Raw genomic sequence first — 16973 nt, 5'->3', positions numbered from 1 at the left:
TTATAGAAGAAAACTTTCCCAACCTAAAGAAAGATATACCTATGAAGGTTCAAGAAGCATACAGAACACCGAATAGGCTGGATCAAAAAAAAACATCCTCTCGCCATATAATAATCAAAACACAAAGCATACAGAATAAAGAAAGAATACTAAGAGCAGCAAAGGAAAAAGGCCAAGTTACTTATAAAGGTAAACCTATCAGACTTACACCTGACTTCTCTATGGAAACCATGAAAGCCAGAAGGTCCTGGATAGATGTACTGCAGAAACTAAGAGACTATGGATGCAAGCCCAGACTACTATACCCAGCCAAGCTTTCGTTCACTATAAATGGAGAAAACAAAATTTTCCAGGATAAAAACAAATTTAAACAATACGTAGCCACAAATCCAGCCTTACAGAAAGTAATAGAAGGAAAATCACTAATCACGGAGTCCAACAATGACCACAGTAACTCAGACATCTAGAGACCCTTTACCAGCACAACTCAAAGAAGGGAAACACACAAAATCTACTACTAAAAAAAATGACCGAAGTTAACAACCACTGGTCATTAATATCACTTAATGTCAATGGACTCAACTCACCTATAAAAAGGCACAGACTAAGAGATTGGATACGAAAACAGGATCCAACATTCTGCTGTTTACAAGAAACACACCTCAACCACAAAGACAGGCACCTACTCAGAGTAAAGGGCTGGGATAAGGCTTATCAAGTAAAAGGACCTAGGAAACAAGCAGGTGTGGCCATACTAATTTCTAACAAAGTTGACTTCAAACTTAAATCAATCAGAAGAGATGGAGAGGGACATTTTCTACTCATAACAGGAACAATTCATCAGGATGAAATCTCAATCCTGAATATCTATGCCTCTAATATGAAAGCACCCACGTACGTAAAAGAAACATTGTTAAAACTCAAGGCAGCCATCAAACCGCACACATTAATAGTAGGAGACTTTAATACTCCTCTCTCACCAATGGACAGGTCAATTAGACAGAAACCTAACAGAGAAATAAGAGAATTAATGGAGGTAATGAATCAAATGGACTTAACAGACATCTATAGAATATTCCACCCAAATAGGAAAGAATATACTTTCTTCTCTGCAGCTCATGGAACCTTCTCAAAAATCGACCACATACTCGGTAACAAAGCAAACATCCACAGTTACAAAAAGATATTAATAACCACCTGTATCTTATCAGATCACCATGGATTAAAGCTAGAATTCAGCAACAATGCTACCCCCAGAAAGCCTACAAACTCATGGAAACTGAATAGTCAACTACTGAACCATACCTGGATTAAGGAATAAATAAAGAAAGACATTAAAGTCTTCCTTGAAGACAATGAAAATAAAGAAACAACATACTCAAACCTATGGGACACTATGAAAGCAGTCCTGAGAGGAAAGTTCATAGCACTAACTGCCCACTTAAGGAAAACAGAGAAAGCACACATTGGAGACTTAACAGCCCACCTGAAAGCTCTAGAAAAAAAAGAAGCAGACTCACCTAGAAGGGGTAGAAGACTGGAAATAATCAAACTGAGGGCTGAAATCAACAAAATAGAAACACAGAAAACAATTGAAAGAATCAATAAATCAAAAAGCTGGTTCCTGGAGAAAATCAAAAAGAATGATAAACACCTACCCAAACTAATCAAACGGCAGAGAGAGAATTTGCAAATTAATAAGATCAGAAATGAAAAGGGAGACATAACCACAGACACAGAAGAAATTCAGAGAATCATTAGATCTTACTACAAAAGCCTGTATGCCACAAAACTGGAAAATGTTAACGAAATGGACACTTTTTTAGATAAATACCATATACCAAAGTTAAACCAGGACCAGGTGAACAACCTAAATAGACCTGTTAGTCGTGAAGAATTAGAAGCGGTTATCAAAAACCTCCCTTCCAAAAAAAGTCCAGGACCAGATGGTTTCAATGCGGAATTCTACCAGAACATCCAAGAAGACCTAATACCTATACTCCTTAAGGTATTTCACAATATAGAAACAGAAGAGTCATTGCCAAATTCCTTTTATGAAGCTACAGTAACTCTGATACCAAAACCACACAAAGACCCAACCAAGAAAGAAAATTACAGGCCAAACTCACTCATGAACATCGATGCAAAAATCCTCATTAAAATTCTGGCAAACCGAATCCAAGAACACATTAGAAAAATTATCCATTATGATCAAGTAGGCTTCATACCAGAGATGCAGGGCTGGTTTAACATACGCAAATCTATCAATGTATTCCATCATATAAATAAACTGAAAGAAAAAAAAACATATGATCGTTTCATTAGACGCTGAAAAAGCATTTGACAAAATTCAACATCCCTTTATGATAAAAGTCTTGGAGAGATTAGGGATACAAGTGTCATACCTAAATTTAATTAAAGCTATATACAGCAAGCCGACAGCTAATATCAAATTAAATGGAGAGAAACTTAAAGCCATCCCACTAAAATCAGGAACACGCCAAGGCTGTCCACTCTCTCCATACCTCTTCAATATAGTTCTCGAAGTTTTAGCAATAGCAATAAGACAACATAAGGGGATAAAGGGGATTCAAATTGGAAAGGAAGAAGTTAAACTTGCATTATTTGCAGACAATATGATAGTGTACATGAGCGACCACAAAAACTCCACCAAAGAACTCCTACAGCTGATAAACGCCTTTAGTAATGTGGCAGGATACAAGATCAACTCCAAAAAATCAGTCACCCTCTTATACACAAAGGATATGGAAGCAGAGAGGGAAATAAGAGAATCAGCACCTTTCATGATAGCCACAAAAAGCATAAAATATCTTGGGGTAACTCTAACTAAGGAAGTGAAAGATCTATTTGACAAGAACTTAAAGGCATTGAAGAAAGAAATTGAAGAGGATACCAGAAAATGGAAGGATCTCCCTTGCTCCTGGATTGGGAGGATCAACATAGTAAAAATGGCAATTCTACCAAGGGCAATTTATAGATTCAATGCAATCCCCATTAAAATCCCATCAAAATTCTTCACAGATCTTGAAAGCACAATAATCAACTTTATATGGAGAAACAAAAAACCCAGGATAGCCAAAACAATCTTATACAATAAAGGAACTTCTGGAGGCATTACCATCCCTGACTTCAAACTCTATTACAGAGCTAAAGTAATGAAAACAGCGAGGTACTGGCATAAAAACAGAGCAGTCGACCAATGGAATCATATAAAACACCCGGATTTTAACCCACAAACCTATGAACAACTAATTTTCGATAAAGGAGCTAAAAGTATACAATGGAAGAAAGAAAGCATCTTCAACAAATGGTGCTGGCACAATTGGATGTCAACCTGTAGAAGAATGAAAATAGACCCATATCTATCACCATGCACAAAACTCAAGTCCAAATGGATCAAAGACCTCAATATCAATCTGAACACACTGAACCTGATAGAAGAGAAAATGGGAAGTACCCTACAACATATGGGCACAGGAGATCGCTTCCTATGTATAACCCCAGCAGCACAGACATTAAGGGCAACATTGAATAAATGGGACCTCCTGAAACTGAGAAGCTTCTGTAAAGCAAAGGACACTGTCATTAAGACAAAAAGGCAGCCTACTGACTGGGAGAAGATCTTCACCAACCCCGCTACAGACAAAGGTATGATCTCCAAAATATATAAAGAACTCAAGAAACTAGACTTTAAAAGGATAATTAACCCAATTAAAAAATGGGGCACTGAACTGAACAGAGAATTCTCAACAGAAGAAGTTCAAATGGCCAAAAGATACTTAAGGTCATGCTCAACCTCCTTAGCGATCAGAGAAATGCAAATCAAAACAACTTTGAAATATCATCTTACACCTGTCAGAATGGCTAAAATCAAAAACACCAAGGATAGCCTTTGCTGGAGAGGTTGTGGAGAAAGGGGTACCCTCATCCATTGCTGGTGGGACTGCAAACTTGTGCAACCACTTTGGAAATCAGTGTGGCGGTTTCTCAGAAATATTGGGATCAACCTACCCCTGGACCCAGCAATAGCACTCTTGGGAATATACCCAAGAGATGCCCTGTCATATGACAAAAACATTTGTCCAACTATGTTCATAGCAGCATTATTTGTAATAGCCAGAACCTGGAAGCAACCTAGATGCCCTTCAATAGAAGAATGGATGAAGAAAGTGTGGAATATATATACATTAGGGTACTACTCAGTGGTTAAAAAACAATGACTTCTCGAATTTTGCATGCAAACGGATGGAAATAGAAAATACGATCCTGAGTGAGGTAACCCAGACCCAGAAAGAAGATCATGGGATGTACTCACTCATAATTGGTTTCTAGCCTTGGATAGGGGCCACTGAGACTATAATTTGTGATCCTAAAGAAGCTAAACAAGAGGGTAAACCCAAGGAAAAACATATAGATATCCTCCCAGCTATGGGAAATAGACAAGATTGATGGGCAAAAAATTGGAATCTTGGGGGGTGGGGTGGGATGGGGATGAGGAGTGATGGGGAGAGAAAAGTGTGAAGGAGAGGATGAGGGGAACTGGGGGAATCGGGTGATTGGGGTTAAAGGAAGTTTGGATTGGGGAGCAGGGAAACTCATACCTTAGTTAAGGGAGCCACCTAAGGGTTGGCAAGAGACTTGAACCAGGATTGGCTACTAGATGCCCAGGGCAATGTCCCCAGTTAGTTCATTGGGGCACCTGAGGGTAGGGAACCTGAAATGAACCTATCCTATAATCATACTGATGAATATCTTGCATATCGCCATAGAACCTTCATCTAGCGATGGATGGAGATAGAGACAGAGACCCACACTGGAGCACCGGGCTGAGCTCCCAAGGTTATAATGAGGAGCAGAAGGAGAGAGAACATGAACAAGGAAGTCAGGACCATGAGGGGTGCACCCAACCACTGAGACAGGGGGTCCGATCTATTGGGAGCTCACCAAGGACAGCTGGACTGCTACTGAAAAAACATGGGATAAAACCGGACTCTCTGAATGTGGCAGACAATGAGAGCTGACGAGAGGCCCAGGAGAATGGCACGGGAACTTTCATCTGGCGATGGATCGAGAGAGAGACAGAGACCCAATTTGGAGCAACGGTCTGAGCTCTTAAGGTCCAAATGAGGAGCAGAAGGAGGGAGAACATGAGCAAGGAAATCAGGACCACGAGGCGTGCACCCACCCACTGTGACAGTGGAACTGATCTATTGGGAGCTCTCCAAGGCCAGCTGGACTGGGACTGAATAAGCATGGGTTGAACCTGGACTCTCTGAACAAGGCAGACAATGAAGGCTGATGAGAAGCCAAGGACAATGGCACTAGGTTTCGATCCTAATACATGAACTGGCTTTGTGGGAGCTTAGCCTGTTTGGAGGCTCACCTTCCTGGACCTAGATAGAAGTGGGAGGACCTTGGTCTCCCTGTAGGGCAGGGAATTTGGACTGCTCTTCAGTATCGAGAGGGAGGGGGAGTGGACTGGGGGGAGGAGAAGTGGAGTGGGGATAGGGGGAGGGGAGTGGGGGGAGGGGGCAATATGTGGGAGGAGGGGGAAGGAAATGGGAAACGGGGAGCAGTTGGAAATTTTAGTTAAAAAAGAATAAAAAAAAAAGAAAAAAAAAAACTCAAAAAAAATAAATTTCAACACGAAAAAAAAAAAAGAACGAAATGACCCTCGAAGATATTCTGCAACACTCATAGATCAGAGCCTTCCTTACTCAGTCATCATCATTGAAGCTTCCCTGCTGCAGCGATGGAAACAAATTCAGAGACACACGGACAGACGTTTCACAGAGAGAAAAACCTTGGAACACAGAACTCTACATGGAAAATATTCGTCAAACTCTCCTCTCAGAGATCAGAGAACCCAGAGGAAGAGGAGGCAGAAAGAGGGAAAGTCAGAGGAGATGCAGGACACCAAGAGAAGAAGGCTCTGAACCAACTGAGCAAAGCTTATATGAACGCAGACTGTGGCAGCAGGCACAGAACCTACTCGGGTCTGCGCCAGGTCCTCTGTGCATATAATAGAGCTTTTCAGTTTAGTGTTTTCATGGATTCCTGAATGTGCAAATGAGTGGGTCTCTGGTTCTTGTGCCTTTTCTTGAGCTCTTCCTTCTATTGACTTTTCACTGTACAGCTTCTATGTGATGGTTTTTGTCTTATCTTGTATTTAATTTCATCATGTTTGGTTGTTATCACTTAGAAACCCGTTCTTTTCTAATGAGAGACAGAAGGGAGTGTTTCCTGTGGGGAGGGAGGATGGAGAGGGAGGGGGAGTAGTAGAGGGAGGACAAACTGTAATCATTACATATTTTATGAGAGAAAAATCCATTTTAATTAAAAGAGAAATAAAGAATTGATGGATTTGATACAACTGGAAAACAACAGATGAATAATTTGGTCATTGCACTTTCTATTTTTATTTTAATTTTTGTTGTATAAGTAATACCATTCAAAATTTCCACCTCTTCCCCTCCTCCCATTTCCCTCCCACTCTCCCATTCACCCTCCCTCTCCCCTCCAGTTCTAAGAGAGGGTGGGGTACCCTTCCCTGTGGGAAGTTCAAGGCCCTCCCCACTCCATCCAGGCCTAGGAAAGTGTGCATCCAAACAGACTAGTATCCCAAAACGCCAGTACATGCAGTAGAATCAAATCCCAGTGCCATTATCATTGGCTTCTCAGTCAGCCCCCATTGTCAGCCACATTCAGAGAGTCTGGTTTGATCACATGCTCCTTCAGTCCCAGTCCAGCTGGCCTTGGTGAGCTCCCTTAGATCAGTCCCACCATCTCAGTGGGTGAATGAACCCATCACGGTCCTGACTTTCTTGCTCATCTTCTCCCACTTTCTGCTCTTCAACTGGACCTTGGGAGTTCAGTCCAGTGCTCCAATGTGGATCTCTGTCTCTATCTCCATCCATCGCTGGACGAAGGTTCTATGGTGATATTCAAGATATTAATTAGTTTGGCTATGGGATAAGGCCAGTTCAGGCACCCCTCCTCTTCTGCCCAAGGACCTATCTGGGGATATCCCCTTGGACATCTGGGACTGGGAACCCTTCTAGAGTCAAGTATCTTGCCGGCCCTAAAATGGCTCCCTTAATTAAGATATCTTTTTCCCTGCTCCCATATCTGCCCTTCCTCCATCTCAATCATCCCACTCTCCCAAGCTCTCCCCAGTCCTCCCCTTCTCCCTTCTTTCTCCCCCTCTCCCCTTGCCCTCATCGCGTCCCAACCCCCATGCTCCCAATTTTTGCCTGTGGCAAAGCTGATGCAGTGGAAAGATGGTTAGGCTACTGGGACACCCTCCTTGTGGAAAAGGTGATTCAGATATTTTTGATAGAACTATTTCTCAGGAGAAAGGGCTGCTGCAGAGTGAGGCTGCTCTGCCCAGAGCTATGGCCTATCCATAAGGACTCTCAGGAGGTCAATGCAGTGCCTCTTGAAACTCACCAGTGAGAAGAGAGTGTGAGTCTCCTGGGGAGAGTAAAATGGAAATGACTCGGAACACAGAAGAATTTTAGTATAATATGCATAGATCTCATTGTTTTCCAGAAAAGAAGAAGTGTTCTATGAGTAGTAATGTGTGGGTTTGTGGGTTTTTTTTTTTGTGTGTGTGTGTGTGCATCTGTGATACTGGGACATTGCCTTGAAGGACATGGTCCTCTCTCCTGAGACACAATCTTCTTGACATCAGGCATGATTTTTTATGATAACAAAAGCTTTTCAAAACAATGTAGAGATGAGGATGGAGATTGTGTGTGTCCCCTGTATGCAGTAAGGAAAGGATGAAGAGAAAGTCTGGAGTAGCTTATCAGAAGCAGAAACTACTTAATTATCTCTTCAAGTACTGTGATTGGAGGTAGGTGGCACAGTTAATTTATCAAGCCTGGGCCTGTGGAGGGTGAATTAAAGTATATAAAAGGATAAAATTAATACTCAAAACATTTTCCTGTTATTTTTATTCTAATTACTTACTGTCTGCTTCTGTTAAGACTTTTATAATTTGTGCAGACTTCAGCATCCACCTCAGAAAACAGCTTTCTATTGCTATTAATCACTTGTTTCCTGGTAAATTAGAATTCATTTTGTCACTGTGATACGCAAGTTATATGGTACATTGTAATCTAATCAAGCGATCCTACTCTTTCTACTGGGTTGACCTAAAGTGTAATTCAGTTGGGTAAGTGGTCCTTGATGAGTGAATGTGGTAAAACCGGGAAAATGGGAGTAAGCATCCTAATTATCTTTTCCTGCTCAATCTACAGAAATTCTTTCCCTTCCTGACAGTTTCTACCTGCAGACAATGCACTGTTTCAGAAACAGTATCTTACAGTGTGTCATAGCTTATAAGATCAGACAAGGAACCGAATCCACCAATGAACTTTCCTAACCTTGTGACTCTGGGAAATGATGTTTTTCACCTGTATCATTCACAAAGCAGAACAACGTATAGTGAGCTTGACTTGGGGCTCTGAGATGTGTAGTGTATCATGCAAAACCAAGACTGTAAGATATCAAAATCCTCTCATCTCGTGCACCATCTCTTGCATATAGTTAGTTGCCAAGTGAACCTCCAGACCTTACCAGTTCTTAGGGCACACATTATAACACTGAAGGCCTATGTATAAAATAGAGCTGATTATTGGAATAAAACCACTTAAAATTGCTTAACTAGAAAGATGGGGAAGATTACATCATGTAGTGCTTACAAGGAACCAGTGATTCCAAAATTAAGGTCAAGAAAATGTAACAGGTGAGAGGCAGATAGGATATTTACACCAGAGCACTCTGACCCTTATTTCTTTCTCAAGAATCTTGATACTCCTTCTGAGTAAATAATTTTCTCTCCACGGATTGAGATGAAAATATATCATTCTGGTTGCATTTCCTAAACTGAGTTCCTGAAAATTTAATTAAGATTCAAGACCACACTCTGTATATGGAGAGCTTATTATACAAATATAGAAACTACTACTAAGTGCAGCGTATTTAAGAAAATATTTCAAATTTAAAACATAACTCTTTCTGGGTTGGCTTTTTAGATTATTTTCCTTTGTTCAGTCACATGTGGATTTTGTCAATACAAAATACATGAGAAATATAGATATTTGAATTTAATATAGTACACAGGAAAGTTTATAATACTTCAAAGTAAGTATAAAATGCATCACAACAGAATACCCAGTGTTTTGGCTATTTTTACAAGATCTGAATTCCCTGAGAGTCCAAGTAATCCCAGACTTCCTGCTTCGTGCTCATCAGAACTTTAAGTCAGCCCACGTGTTCTCTACCCTTATGTTTTTAGAACTTCTGCATACACAGGTAAATATCTATCTAATAGATACAATAATGCATTATACACATTTATATCCTCTCAGGAAAGAAGATGCAGGCACCATTTTTATATGTGTATGCAGGTTTTAAGTAATCTTGCTTTTCCATTATCCACAAAATAAAAATTATAATTGAGAGAGCAATTAATGATAGGAGCAAAGATTACCGACTGTGGTGTGAGTTTTCCCAAAATACAGTGTACACAAAGGTAAATATAGTATGGCTGTGCGTAGACATACACTCTGTTTATATCCTGTGTCGCTAGTAAGCATTCAGCACCTGACCACTTTAAAAGTGATTTTAGGGAAGTAACGTAGTTCTCACTAAAGCAGTCTCATGGGGGAATAGATTTCTTTCTCAGCCCCTTTTAATAAGTGGTCAAATTAAAGAACAGAGTTTAAACAGTGTTATCTGCATTGTTGTCTATACTAAGATTTTAACTGATACACAGTCTTCCCAGAGTGAACCTGTATTTCACTCTAAGATGGAGGAAGGTCATTGGTTAATAACAAAAAAACTGCCTTGGCCCTTTTGATAGGACAGCAGCTTAGATAGGTGGAGTGGACAGAACAGAATGCTGGGAGACTTCTCATTACATGAGAATTTATGGATTGTTAAAGATGGAAAATATAATGATAGAAAGTGAAGTCCGTACACAGTCTCTGTATAAGGCTGTACTCAGAAGGAAATGAGAAGTAATCAATACCACAATGGTAGATGCTATTTTATCAGTTTTAGTGAGAAAAGCGTGGAGTGTGACTGCTAGGTGGAAGAGTTGTGTGATTTTTCAGAAAAAAGACAAAGTTATACTGGAACTGAAGAGTTTACTAGATAGATAAACAATGAAGCAAGGACACAGAAGCCATACAGTGAGAAAATGAACAAAGAGAAAATGAAGTGTATAAATACTACACGTGCAAAATCCAAGCAGTTTGATGGAATTGTAATGTGAGGTCCATTGAGTGAAAGGTTAAAGAGAAATTTCTATCATGCCAGGCACAATGACTTACTGTGGGAACCCCACCATTCCAGAGACTGAGGCAGGGAATTTGGGAATTTGATGCCAGCCTGTACTACATATCAAGACCACATCTCTTTTACTCTTTTTTTCTTTATTAAACTCAATGCCCTGATTCATAGAATTTTATGAATAATAATAAGAAAGTAGAAATTTAGTGTGCATACCATGATACTCTCACTAAGAAAGCATGCTCTATTAAAAGATGGGAACTATTAAGATATGGAAATTGCTGTGTGATGGTGGAATATGCTCTTAATCTCAGCACTTAGAAAGAGAGGCAGTCTGATCTCTGTGAGTTCATGACCAGCCTGCTCTCTAAGATGTTATTTGATTTGATTTTATCTTCACATAAATATAAGTCATACTTGAAGGAATAATTTTTCTTTTTCTTTTTTTTTTTTTTTTTTTTTGGTTTTTCGAGACAGGGTTTTTCTGTGGTTTTGGAGCCTGTCCTGGAACTATCTCTTGTAGACCTAGCTGGTCTCAAACTCAGAGATCCGCCTGCCTCTGCCTCCCAAGTGTTGGGATTAAAGGTATGCGCCACCACTGCCCGGCTAAAGGAATTATGTTTTAAGGCACGTATATGAATATTAGCCATAGAAATCACAGAATACTCTGGCCCTACTACATTCTGAGATGGGTGGAGAGAGAGTATCCACAGCAATAGGAAAGCATAGATAAGAGTTGGTGGGAGAGCAGATTTTCAAGGGGACATTGATAACACGTCAATGAAAAGCATGGAAAAAGAATTGAGTCACAAGTAATGATTTCCTTTTCTTTTATTTGGCTGATATCTTACTCTACAAGTGAGGCTGAACTCAAACCAATGGTAAGCTTCCTGCCTCAGCTTCATCAGGGCTGGGAATACAAGGGTACAGCACCTGTCCTAAGTCCTGAGTCACTCAGTATAATGTTCAGTACACGTTGGAAAATCACTTGATGTGGTAAGCAGAGAAAAAGGTTAGATATGAAACTCTGTGACGATAAATACTTGTTTGTAAACACTAATTTTATGGCTGAAGATGAATATTCTGTCTCTGACTTAACTGAGGATCTTAAGTATTAAATTGAATAATTTCCCCCACCTGCAAGAATCCTTCTAATGACTTGCTCTTCTCTCTTCCAGGAGATGAGTGTCAATTGCTCCCTGTGGCTGGAGAACAGCTTGTCTGTCAAATGCTTTGCATTTGCTAAGTTCTCTGAAGTTCCCTGGAGAGTGCTTCCTCCTGTTCACCCTCATCCTCCTCATGTTCTTGGTATCACTGACAGGCAATGCACTCATAGCCCTTGCCATCTTTACAAGTCCAGCCCTGCACACACCCATGTACTTTTTCCCGGCCTACTTGTCTCTCCTGGAGATTGGCTACACTTGCTCTGTCATAAACAAGATGCTGCAGAGTCTTGTGAGTGAGTCTCGGGGGATCTCTTGGGAGGTTTGTGCCACACAGATGTTTTTCTTCTCATTCTTTGGAATAACTGAGTGCTGTCTACTGGTAGCCATGGCTTTTGACCGCTGCATGGCCTTATGCTACCCACTCCAGTATGCAACCCGAATGAGCCATGGGGTATGTGCCCATTTGGCAATGGTTTCATGGGGAATGGGATGCATAGTAGGGTTGGGACAGACAAATTTTATTTTTTCTTTGGACTTCTGTGGGCCCTGTGAGATAGACAACTTCTTCTGTGACCTTCCACCCCTCCTGGCACTTGCCTGTGGAGATACATCCCAAAACAAGGCTGCCGTCTTTGTGGCGGCAGTCCTCTGCATATCCAGCCCATTTTTTCTGATTATTTCTTCCTATGTCAGGATTCTGATTGCCGTGCTGCTGATGCCTTCACCTGAGGGACGCCATAAAGCTCTCTCTACCTCTTCCTCCCACCTACTTGTAGTCACACTCTTCTATGGCTCAGCATCTATTTCCTACTTGAGGCCCAAGGCTAGTCACTCACCAGGAATGACTAGCCAAATTCTTGGCCCTCTTCTATACAGCGGTGACATCCATGCTGAACCCCATCATCTATAGTTTACGGAACAAGAAAGTCAAGGCAGCCCTGAGGAGAACTTTGGGCCTGAGAAAAGTTCTGAGCAGGAATAGGTAACAACAGAACCACACAGAATTATTCACTAATAAACATGAATATAGAACCAGAGTAAACAAACAAATATTGATACATTTTCTGTCTGACTTATTGATCCGGGATGTCATTCTTATGTTGTGAATGAATATTGCTTTTATTGGTTGATGAATAAAGCTGTTTTGGCCTATGTCAGGGCAGAATGTAGCTAGGCAGGAAATCCAAACAGGAAAAAGAAGGTGGAGTCTGGGAGACGCTAAAGGAAAAAGATGCCAGATTATTCCCAGTAAGGCCCAGCCACATGGTAATACACAGAATAGCAAAAACTGGTTAATTTAATTGTGGGAACTCGTCAGTAATATGCCTGAGACATTGGCAAAACAATTATAAGTAATATTAAACCTCTGCAAGTTCATCTGGGAACTGGCAAGCACGAGAGTAACCTCCAGTTCAAATTTATATTGAGTATCTTTGTAATTTTGAAAGTATCTCTTCATCCAGGGCTGTGTTCTAATTACTAATTCTGAAATGATTTCAAACACTAAGGGGTACAACTAAAGAGACCAATACAATAGAGAGCATTCTATTATGTTTTAGTTCAGGATGAAAATCTAAATTGCGATATCTCAGAAGTTTTGCAAATTCTAGTCCCTGATGCCCCCAAGACTTCTGCTTCCTATCCAGTTATATCACACACAAATCTTTGTTCTAAAGTAACTATATAATGGTCTTATATCAGTTCATGTCTTTATTTTATAATGTCACATGCTAAAAGTCTTTGAATTCTTTTGTAAATTGTAATTAACTAAAACAGTGTAAATATTACAATATGCTGAAATGTTAATTTGAAACTATTTGCTTTAAAATATTAAAGAAAACGTTTATTTTCAAGTGTTTCCATGGAAGTTTTTTTAATGCTAAATGGTCAATATTTTGGAACTTGCAGGTCATTCAGGCCAGGGAAGCCGCTCGGTTAACTGAATGTCTTTACCTCTCCCTCCATTCTTCCCAGTCCCATCTCCAGTCTCATCCCCAGTTCTGCAGCAGCACACCCACTGTAGTAGCCCCTCCTCTCTGAAACCCTACCCAACAGTCCATGAAGACCTTCTCCTACAATATTTCTTCACCCAATATTTCTTCATACTGATATCCCAGTACGTATCATCTGCAGGCATTCCCTGGGATTAGCAGGCCCTACAGGCTATGGAAACAGGTAGGCCAATTGCAGATCTTAGTCTCTCCCTTCTCTCTTTCAAATCCAACTCCTTTTGACACCTCCAGCTGTATAACAGATGACTTGTATCAGCCTCATCTCCACCACACTAGGATAGGTTTTGAGGTACAAAATGCTCAAGATAATTCCAGCTTGGCTAGCTTTGATGGTGTGCTTTCTTACAACATTCTGGCCAGATCTTCAAGTAAGAACTTCAGAAAAACCCTACCAACTACTCAGAGACTATAAGCAATTGTACCAGATAGTAATCTTGAAACTTAAGTTTCATTTTAGTTTTTAAAAGATCCCACAGAAATAATATTGCACCCATGACAGCTGGAAGTATTTCTAAAAGCTATTACGACTGAGTACATATTATATTTGTCTTTCTGGGTCTGGGTTACCTCACTCAATATGATTTTTTCTAGATCCATCCATTTGTCTGATAATTTCAAGATGTCATTATTTTTTCTGCTGTGTGGTACTCCATTATGTAAACATACTACATTTTATTTATGCATTCTTCATTTGATGAGAATTTATAGTTTAAGGGTTTTTGTTATTACAAATAATGCTGATATGAACATAGTTGAGCATTACACCTGCTCTATACATACACACACACAGACACACACGTGATGGAGGAAGGTGTGAACAGTTTTCAGCTGCTTAGATTGAATTGATATTTATAGCACGTCAGATTTAAGGAGAGAGAATGTGCTCATGATAAGCTTGTGAAGTTTACTGAGCAGAACTAAATTCTTCACCTTAAATCAGAAAGGATTCTCAAATTTTAAATGTATTTCATATCCAATTAGTCAAAATAACAAAATTTTTTATTAATTAATTAATTAATTTAATTATTAAAGATTTCTGCCTCTTCCCCGCCACCACCTCCCATTCCCCCCTCCCCCAATCAAGTCTTCCTCCCTCTTAGCCCAAAAAGCAAGCAGGTTTCCCTGCCCTGTGGGAGGTCCAAGGACCACCCACCTCCATCCAGGTCTCTTAAGGTGAGCATACAAACTACCTGGGCTCCCACAAAGCCATTACATGCAATAGGATCAAGAACCCATTGCCATTGTTCTTCAGTTCTCAGTAGTCCTCATTGTCCGAAAATAACAAACTTTTAACATGCTTAATCATTACCAAACATTAACTGAATCAACAGTTACATTATTTGAATATTTGAGTTGAAGAAAATATTATGTTATTTATATGTATATGTAGGTGCATAGAAAAATATGTACACATATTCATGTTTATTTCAGCATAATTATTATTGTCTTAACGGTGATTTTTTAATATAAAAAACAAAATGGATAAATAATAATTTTATAAAATATGATATGACCAATCTAAGAGGCTTTAAAGGAAATGAAGATTGATGACAGCTGGAGCATAAATTATTTCAATCCTTTTGTAACCTGGTTGGCAATCTTTATTAAAAATGAATATGCTCTAACATTTAGATAAGAAATTACATTCCTCCAACAGATGCTCTATCATACTACAAAAGCATTTGTTCAACTATGTTCATAGCAGCATTATTTGTAATAGCCAGAACCTGGAAACAACCTAGATGCCCTTCAATAGAAGAATAGATGAAGAAAGTGTGGAATATATACATATTAGAGTACTACTCAGCGGTAAAAAACAATAACATCGTGAATTTTGCATGCAAATGGATGGAAATAGAAAACACTATCCTGAGTGAGGTAACCCAGACCCAAAAAGAGGAACATGGTATGTACTCACTCATAAGTGGATTCTAGCATTAAATAAAGGACATTGACTCTATAATATGAGATCCTAGAGGAGCTAAATAAGATGAACCCAAAGAAAAACATAATTATCCTCCTGATATTGGAAGGAGACAAGATTGCCAGGCAAAAAAATGGGGCACTGAAATGAATAGAGAATTCTCAACAGAAGAAATTCAAATGGCCAAAAGACACATAAGGTCATGCTCAAACTCCTTAGCGATAAGGGAAATGCAAATTAAAACAACTTTGAGATACCATCTTACACCTGTCAGAATGGCTAAAATCAAAAACACCAATGATAACCTTTGCTGGAGAGGTTGTGGAGAAAGGGGCACACTCATTCATTGCTGGTGGGAATGCAAACTTGTGCAACCACTTTGGAAATGAGTGTGGCGATTTCTCAGGAAGTTTGGGATCAACCTACCCCAAGATCCAGTAATACCACTATTGGGAATATACCCAAGAGATGCCCCATCAAATGACAAAAGTATCTGTTCAACTATGTTCATAGCAGCATTGTTTGTAATAGCCAGAACCTGGAAACAACCTAGATGCCCTTCAATGGAGGAATGGATGAAGAAAGTGTGGAATATATACACATTAGAGTACTACTCAGCGGTAAAAAACAATGACTTCTCGAATTTTGCGTGCAAATGGATGGAAATAGAAAACGCTATCCTGAGTGAGGTATCCCAGACCCAAAAAGAGGAACATGGGATGTACTCACTCATAATCGGTTTCTAGCCATAAATGAAGGACATTGAGCTTATAATTTGTGATCCTAGAGAAGCTAAATAAGAAAGTGAACCCAAAGAAAATCATATAGTCATCCGCCGGGAGAGGGGAAGTAGACAAGATTGCAGGGCAATAACTGGGAACTTGCGGGTGAGGTGGCATGGGGCAAAGGGGAAATGGGATGAGAAACATGAGAAGGGGAGGATGGGAGGAGCTCGGGGGATTGGGATGGTTGGGATATAGAAAGGGAGGATACGGGAGCAGTGAAGTATATATCCTAACTAAGGGAGCCAGCTTAGGGTTGGCAAGAAACTTGACTCTAGAGGGGTTCGCAGGTGTCCAGGGAGATGTCCCCAGCTGGTACCTTGGGCAACTGAGGAGAGGGAACCTGAAATGACCCTATCCTATACTGATAAATATCTTACATATCACCTTAGAAACTTCTTAATTAAGGGAGCCATTTTAGGGTTGGCGAGAGACTTGATTCTAGAGATATTCCCAGGTGTCCATGGAGATGTTCCCAGCTAGATCCTTGGGCGGCTGAGGAGAGGGAGCCTGAAATGACCCTGTCCTATAGCCATACTGATGAATATCTTGCATATCACCATAGAACCTTCGTCTGGCGATGGTTGGATATAGAGACAGAGACCCACACTGGAGCAATGGACTGAGTTCCCAAGGTCCAAATGAGGAGCAGAAGTAGGGAGAACATGAGGAAGGAAGTCAGGACCACGAGGGATGCACCCACCCACTGAGATGGTGGGGCTGATCTATTGGGAACTCACCAAGGCCAGCTGGATGATGGAGCATG

At 40.2% G+C, this 16973-nt stretch overlaps 1 pseudogene; it reads left to right on the top strand.

The window, feature by feature from the left end:
• Positions 1 to 11504: 11504 nt before the first annotated feature.
• LOC130862980 (olfactory receptor-like protein OLF4) lies at positions 11505 to 12475 on the top strand (annotated as a pseudogene).
• Positions 12476 to 16973: the final 4498 nt, after the last annotated feature.

The sequence above is a fragment of the Chionomys nivalis genome, chromosome 20, assembly GCF_950005125.1.
Source record: "Chionomys nivalis chromosome 20, mChiNiv1.1, whole genome shotgun sequence".
Taxonomy (NCBI): domain Eukaryota; kingdom Metazoa; phylum Chordata; class Mammalia; order Rodentia; family Cricetidae; genus Chionomys; species Chionomys nivalis.
This window is presented reverse-complemented; position numbering and strand designations above follow the sequence as displayed.